This window comes from Tachyglossus aculeatus, chromosome 1 (assembly GCF_015852505.1).
Source record: "Tachyglossus aculeatus isolate mTacAcu1 chromosome 1, mTacAcu1.pri, whole genome shotgun sequence".
NCBI lineage: Eukaryota > Metazoa > Chordata > Mammalia > Monotremata > Tachyglossidae > Tachyglossus > Tachyglossus aculeatus.
The window spans coordinates 37,663,346-37,671,858 of NC_052066.1; positions in this window are offsets into that span (position 1 = coordinate 37,663,346).

Sequence of the window (8,513 nt, forward strand, 5' to 3'; positions counted from 1 at the left end):
CTGTCAGCTGTGTGACTTTGGGCAAGTCACTTCACTTCTCTGGGCCTCAGTTCCCTCATCTGTAAAATGGGGTTTCAAACTGTGAGCCCCCCATGGGACAACCTGATTACTTTGTAACCTCCCCAGCGCTTAGAACAGTGCTTTCCACATTCATTCATTCATTCATGCAATCATATTTATTGAGCGCTTACTGTGTGCAGAGCATTGTACTAAGTGTTTGGGAAGTACAAGTTGGCAACATATAGAGATGGTACTTACCCAACAGTGGGCTCAAGCACTTAACAAATACCATCATTATTATTATTATTATTATTACAGACTAAATTAGTAAAATATTTGCTGCTCACAAGGAGCTTACATGCTGATAAAATAAACATAAATTTATTTACAACATGGTGTCACAAGGCATTTAATTAAAAGTGTGACACCGAGGGGACCCTGAAACTTATCATTTAAAGAATATTAATCCTTGAACTGAGACTTTGCATTAAATTCAGAGAAGCAGCATGACCTAGAGAATAAAACACAGGCCTGGGAATCAGAAGACCCATGTTCTAAATCCCAGATCTGCCATTTGTCTGCTGTGTGACCTTGGAGAAGTCACTTAACTTATCTGTATCTCAGTTATTGCTTTGGCAAAATGGGGATTAAGACTGTGAACCCCATGTGGGATATGGCCTGTGTCTAAACCTATATCCACTCCAGAGCTCAAGTACAGTGCCTGACACATAGCACTTAACAAATATCACTTGGAAAAGGAAAAATGAGTAATGACATATAGTTCTGAGAATATTAGTAAAGTCACACTGAATAAAACATTAATTTTGAGGAATGATCATTTTTGCTATAAAAACAGGTGTCCAAATAAAATCAGGCTGAAAATTTCCCTCTGTAAACTGAACCGCGGGTAAGCTAAGTTTCAAAAATAAAACTTTAAGAAAATAAACAGAATTACGTAAATGGAGTGGTGCTAGATGAAGGGAAAAGATAATATTCTAGTGAAGCAGCCTCTTCCGTGATACTTTCCAAGTCTTTAGGAAATTATAGTGGATAGAGCATGGGCCTAGGAGTTGGAAGACCTGTATTTTAATCCTGGCTGCCTGCTTTGTGACCTTAGATGAGTCACTTAACTTCTCTGTGACACAGTTTTCTCATTTGTAAAATGGGGATTAAACTCATTCATTCATCCAGTTGTATTTATTGAGTGCTTACTGTGTGCAGAGCACTGCACTAAGTGCTTGGTAGAGTACAATATAATAAACAGACACATTCCCTGCCCACAACAAGCTTACAGCCTGCATACTTACCTACTAGACCGTGCTCCGCACACAGTAAGCGCTCTTTAAATACAATTGAATGAATGAATTAATGAGAAACATTTGTGTCAAGGACTGTGTCCGGTTTGATTATCTTCTATCAACGCCAGTGCTAAATACAGTGCTTGGCAAATGGGGAGAGCATTCCAAATATATCAGTTATTATTACCAATTAATATATCGATTGTTTGCCTTTCAACCAGACTTCAATAGAAATTTGGTCATAGAAATTATGTTGAAGTCTAGAAAGTACTTGAAGTTTTCTAGCATTACTTTGCAACTCAGCAGATTATGATGTACTGGGAACCTAAGAAGTTGATTGAAGAAAACTTTTCTTATCAAAGTACCTAAAGCTAGCCCCACTCTCTCTAAGCTTATTTTCACATTGATATGCCTGGGTTGGACCCAGGGCCAGAAGAAATGGAAGGTTTGGGGGCTGCAGCCCCTGGTCTGGGACTTTCCCTTTCTAAGACAAAATTTGAGCTACTACAGCGTGGCTTAGTGGAAAGAGCACAGGCTTTTGAGTCAGAGGTCATGGGTTCAAATCCCAGCTCTGCCAATTGTCAGCTGTGTGACTTTGGGCAAGTCACTTAACTTCTCTGTGCCACAGTTCCCTCATCTGTAAAATGGGAAATAAGACTGTGACCCCCTGACAACCTGATCACCTTGTAACCTCCCCAGTGCTTAGAACAGTGCTTTGCACATAGTAAGTGCTTAATAAATGCCATCATTATTATTATTATGACAATTGTGCAACTTGATCCTAGCAGCGGAGCCACTCCTTGAGACATTAGGGTTGTGCCCAAATCAGATCTCCCCAAGAAGGTGGCCAATTTCACTTGTATCATCAGAGAACCTGAGAGCAGAACTGGGCCTGACCTGCTGTTCCAATTCTGTTGTTCACTTCTTCCCCTGCTCCTTCTGGCTAGGCACATACAGGGAAGCCTACTTGAATTTTAGGATGAAGGAATGAACTCGTGGGGCAGTCAACCTCTCACATCTTCCTCATAACTTCCCGATCAAACTAGCCCCCTGTGAACAAGGCAGCCCGTGATAGACACCCTCCTATCTCTCAGAGCACTGGTGTGGCTTATTCTTAAGGGGGCTGCTTTCTTTAAATGTGTCAGCTCCAGCTGGAGACAGGCAGGGAAATGAGTAATGAGAGAGAAGAGCCTGGATGATCCCAGCACAGTCCAGGAGATGAGGTATACCAGCAGGATGCCTTCTACCTCCCTCCCCCACCCCAAATTCTGGTGTGCAGTGATGCTGGACAGGTGGGGAATGGAGTTAGGAGTGGTGGTCTTGACTTTTGCCAAAGGAGATTATTACTGGTCCTCATTCCCTCATTCGTGGGCACTCACTCTCCTCCTTCCTCCCATCCCCATGGCCAGGTTCGAGCAGGAGAGAATCCAAACTCAGCTCTTGTATATCTGTGATACAGTCAAGCCAACTGGACAATACAAGCCTGTCCCTTTCACTCAGCCCAGCTCTTTCTGTCCTTACGGAGTTCCCACCAGATGTCAGAGGAGAAAATGGTGCTCCCAGGCTAGTGGAACAGAATTGAAGGAAAGAGACAGGTTCTCTCTGGTGAGGGGTGAGAAGGGAGGGCGGATGCAGATTAGGACTGGCTTCTGTGTGAAAGGCCTTCTGATTCCTGGCTCATTTCCAGGCTCTGAGTGATGATCCCCTCTCATCTCCGGTAGGGATGGCAGTCCAGGGAATCAAAAGAGAGTGAGTGAGAGGGGTTGGAGGGGCGGGGCGGGGCAAAACTGAAAACCTAAGAGCAAACGAGGGTCTTAATCCAGTCCTGGTACGATTTTATCACCAGTAACATTTGCTACCATATCCATCCATTCGTCCATCCATCTATTCACATATCTATATTTTAGGAATTCTTCCTACATCCTAATACATCAAAATGCAAAATTTTAAAAACCAACTTTGCATTGCTAAATTTTAAATTAATGAGAAGGTTAAGTAAAAATAAGGGATGTCCCTAAACTGCTAAGAAATTATTCCACAATGAATTTCTGAATTCTAATTTTAAAATACGTGTGAGTTGAAAATTGCTCATGTTCTCTTGGGTTTCTTGCCTCTTTCTATTTCCAGTGTCAGCTATACCTCAGTAATCATGCAACTCTTTTCTACTGCCATAAAACTGTTGCCCAGCTATGATCACCTGCTGGTTCAATTTTCCAGCACAAAATCAGATGTAATATTTTCAGTGCAGCCATTCAGAATAGCCTTTTTAACTACCATAAGAATCTGAAAGCAGATGGGATTTTTTTTTTTAAATGTGAACCCTGTGCTAGAAAATGTTTTTTGTTGTTGTTGTTTCTTTTTTTATGGTATTTGTTAAATGCTTACTATGTGCCAGACACTGTACTAAGTGCTGGGGTAGATACATACAAGATAACCAGGGTGGACACATAGTCCCTGTCCCATTAAGGGCTCACAGTCTTAATTCCCCTTATACAGATAAGGTAAATGAGGCACAGAGAAGTTAAATGACTACCCAAGGTCACATAGCAAAGAAGTGGAAGAATTGAGATTAAAACTCAGGCCCACGCTTGTTCCACTAGGCCACACTCCTTCTCTTGTTTACTACACTTCTACCATTCAGAAAATTCCTGATCTTTCTGTATTTTAGATACTTTCTGAAGCAATTACTAATATGTAAAATGATAACTGATTTTTATAACAATCGGTGAGAACTCATTTTTGGTATAAAAATTAAATACTAAACCAACAGCCTTGTGCATTTTTTGAAGAGAGGGAACTCATATATGTTCCAATTGAGGTGCAGAAATCATGAGACTGAATGATAGTTCAATATTACTTATTACTTTTTGGTGTTGGTATTGAATGAATGCGGTAGATAAGTGAGAGAGAAAGTGTCTTGCTGAGAAATCAGGAAAATGAACTCCTGGGTCTTGACAACTCTGAGCCTCAGGCATGAAGGAACGTGGCTTAGTAGAAGCAACACGGCTTAGTGGAAAGAGCATGGGCTTGGGATTCAGAGGTCATGGATTCGAATCCTGACTCCGCCACTTGTCAGCTGTGTGACTTTGGGCAAGTCACTTAACTTCTATGGGCATCAGTTACTGCATCTGTAAAATGGGGATGAAGACTGTGAGCCCCATGTGGGACAACGTGTTAACCTTGTATCGACCCCAGTGCTTAGAACAGTGCTCAGCACATAGTAAGCACTTGTACAGATTTATTATCCTATTTATTTTACTTGTACATATTTACTATTCTATTTATTTTGTTCATGATATGCATATAGCTTTAATTCTATTTATTCTGATGATTTTGACACCTGTCCATATGTTTTGTTTTGTTGTCTGTCACCCCATTCTAGACTGTGAGCTTCTTGTTGGGTAGGGACCGTCTCTGTATGTTGCCGATTTGTACTTCCCAAGTGCTTAGTAAGTGCTCTGCACACAGTAAGCGCTCAATGAATATGACAATGAATGAATGAACAAATACCATCATTATTATTATCAAACTTTCAATTTGACTGTTTTCTTTGTTTATTTTCAATGGTATTTGTTAAGTGTTTTCTATATGCTAGAAAGGTACTGTAGTAAGTGCTGGGTTCATACAAGCTAAACGGATTGGACATTGTCCTTCACGGGGCTCACAGAGGCAGTCCTCATTTTTCAGATGAGGCAACTGAGGCATAGAAAAACGAAGTGGATTGCCTAGGGTCACACAATAGACAGAGGCTGGATTAGATTCCAGGTCTTTCGAACTCCCAGGCCTGTGCTCCATCCACAAGGCCACAGAACTTCTTATCAAGAAAAAAGAGGGTAGGTGTTATCCCACATTGTGGGGTCTTAATTTTAGTTATACATTAGCACTGGGTTCAGGGGTATACCTTTTTATAGGTGTGTCCACGGGGAAGCAGCGTGACTTAGTGGATACAGGACAAGCCTGGGAGTCAGAAGGTGCTGGGTTCGAATTCTAGCTCCTCCATCTGTCTGCTGTGTGACTCTGGGCAAGTCTCTTCACTTCTCCATGACTCAGTTCCCTCATTCACAAAATGGGGAGTAAGATTGTGAGCCCTATGTAGGACAGGGACTGTGTCCAACCCGATTGTCTTGTTTCTACCCCAGCACTTGGAACAGACTCTTGCATATAGTAAGTGCTTAACATATACTATAATTACTATTAATTACTATTATATTTATGTTTGCCCATCTATTTTCCTGAAACTGCTAGGAACTTAAAAACAGGGACCTCCTCAGTCACACCTACACACACACTGGTAAAATTTTACTGTTAGTAGCATTGTCTTTAACGTGAAGCACAGCTAAACGTGCTAAATAAATAAATCAATCCTGGTAGCAATGGTGATGAGGATGAGGATTAGGATGATGATGATGATGGGAAAAAAATTGCTGCTACAGAGCAGAATAGCTGTAGTCAACACTTCGATCACAAGGCATTTAAAATATACTTGAGAAATTTGAGTATGTATGTCAGTGGAACAATGTGGAAATGAGGGAAGAGATTCATTGCCATAGTCACCCACTCCATGAGGATAATGAGAACGATCATCCCACTGCTTTGGGGGGAAGCTGGACTTCCAGAATTGATTATTCAGGTCTCTGACAAAACCTGAGAGCACTACTCAGGGCTTAACAGACCCAAAATGGTGGCTTTCTGATGGTGATGATGATGACAGTATTTGTTAAGCACTTACTATGTGCCAAGAACTGTTCTAAGCTTTGGCCAATTGATCTTTGGCGATGGTCCTCTCAGGATCCCCCCCCCCCCCCCATAAAATCTAAGGTCCTTTGGCACTTGAGATAAAATGAAAAGTTGGTACCTATGACCAAAGGCATTTGAAACATACATATGTAAATGTAAGGAGCATGGGAATAATTACAAGATTTGTGGAGTTTTTACTTTAGGAGCCTTGTTATAGTGGGATTGGAATAACTCCGATATGGCTAGATGAGATGACGTTGGTTGTTGAAAAGAAATGAGCAAGAAAAAAATTGAAAACAAAATGTACATGAAGGATTGTTACACTTAGAGGCCATAAAACCAAAGTAGACAGGAGGTGGAAAATGTCTAGATTAAGTGTCTAGGTTAGCATATCTCAATGTGGATGTCATCAGTCCCCTCTTCCCCTTTCTATTTTTAATTTGTGAGTCCTGCTGAAGCACAAGGAATGTGTCTAATTTCCAACTACATATTATTTCCCAGTGCTTAGTACAGTGTCCTAAGCACAGTAAGTGCTTAACAAACATTATTATTACAACTACTGAGGCAGAGAGAAGTTAAGGAGTTCAGAGGGACACACAATTTTAGTGGATTTTCAATGCAAAGGAGAAGCAGTGTGGCCTAGTGGAAAGGACTTTGAGTCAGAGAACCTGGGTTCTATTTCCACTCTGCCACTTGTCTGCTGTGTGACCTTGGACAAATCACTTAACTCTGCACATTAGGTTCTTCGTCTGTAAAACATGGATTCAAAATTGTTCTCTTTTCTTACTTAGACTGTAAATCCTCCCTAGGATAGAGACTGCATTTAATCTGAACACCTTGTACTTATCCCAGTGTTCAGTAGAGTGCCTTGCACAAGGTAAGCACTTAACAAATACCACCATTATTATTATTATAAGGAAAACAGTAATAATATTTATTAAAAGCTTATTGGGATTACTGTGTGCAGAGTAGCTTCTCTAAACAAGTTAGCTTCTCTAAACAACTGAGTTTCCGATCACTGAAGACAGCACTACCATCCTTCCCATCTCACAAGCCCGCAACCTTGGTGTCATCGTTGACTCTGCTCTCTTGTTCACCCCTCACATCCAATCTGTCACTTAAACCTGCCTGCCTCTGCAACATCGCCAAGATCCGCCCGTTCCTCTCCATCCAAACCGCTACCTTGCTGGTTCAATCTGTCATCCTATCCCGACTGGATTACTGCATCAGCCTCCTCTCCGATCTCCCATCCTCCTGTCTCTCCCCACTTCAGTCTATACTTCACACTGCTGCCTGGATCATCTTTGTGCAGAAATGCTCTGGGCATGCTACTCCCCTCCTCAAAAATCTCAAGTGTCTCCCAGTCAAACTATGCATCAAGCAAAAACTCCTCACTCTCGGGTTCAAGTCTCTCCATTACCTTGCCCCCTCCTACCTCACCTCCCTTCTTTCCTTCTACAGCCCAGCCCACACCCTCCGCTCCTCTGCCGCTAACCTCCTTACTGTACCTCGTTCTCACCTGTCCCGCCATTGACTCCCGGCCCACGTCCTCCGCCTGGCCTGGACTGCCCTCTCTCCCCACATCCACCAAGCTAGCTCTCTTCCTCCTTTCAAAGCCCTACTGAGAGCTCACCTCCTCCAGGAGGCCTTCCCAGGCCGAGCCCCCTTTTTTCTCTCCTCCTCCCCATCCCCCATCCTACCTCCTTCCCCTGCCCAAAGCACCTGTATATATGTTTGTACAGATTTATTACTCTATTTTATTTGTACATATTTACTATTCTATCCATTTTGTTAATGATGTGCATCTAGCTTTATCTCTATTTATTCTGATGACTTGACACCTGCCACATGTTTTGTTTTGTTGTCTGTCTCCCCCTTCTAGACTGTGAGCCCGTTGTTGGATAGGGACTGTCTCTACATGTTGCCAACTTGTACTTCCCAAGCACCTAGTACAGTGCTCTGCACACAGTAAGTGCTCAATAAATACATTTGAATAAATGAATTCCTTAACTTCCGTCTTCAACCGCTCACTCTCCACTGGTTCCTTCCCCTCTGCCTTCAAACATGCCCATGTCTCTCCCATCCTAAAAAAACCCTCTCTTGACCCCACCTCACCTTCTAGTTATCATCCCATATCCCTCCTACCATTCCTTTCCAAACTCCTTGAACGAGTTGTCTACAGGCGCTGCCTAGAATTCCTCAACAACAACTCTCTCCTCGACCCCCTCCAGTCTGGCTTCCGTCCCCTTCATTCCACGGAAACTGCCCTCTCAAAGGTCACCAATGACTTCCTGCTTGCCAAATCCAACGGCTCATATTCTGTCCTAATCCTCCTCGACCTCTCAGCTGCCTTTGACACTGTGGACCACCCCCTTCTCCTCAACACGCTATCTGACCTTGGCTTCACAGACTCCGTCCTCTCCTGGTTCTCCTCCTATCTCTCCGGTCGTTCTTTCTCAGTCTCTTTTGCAGGCTCCT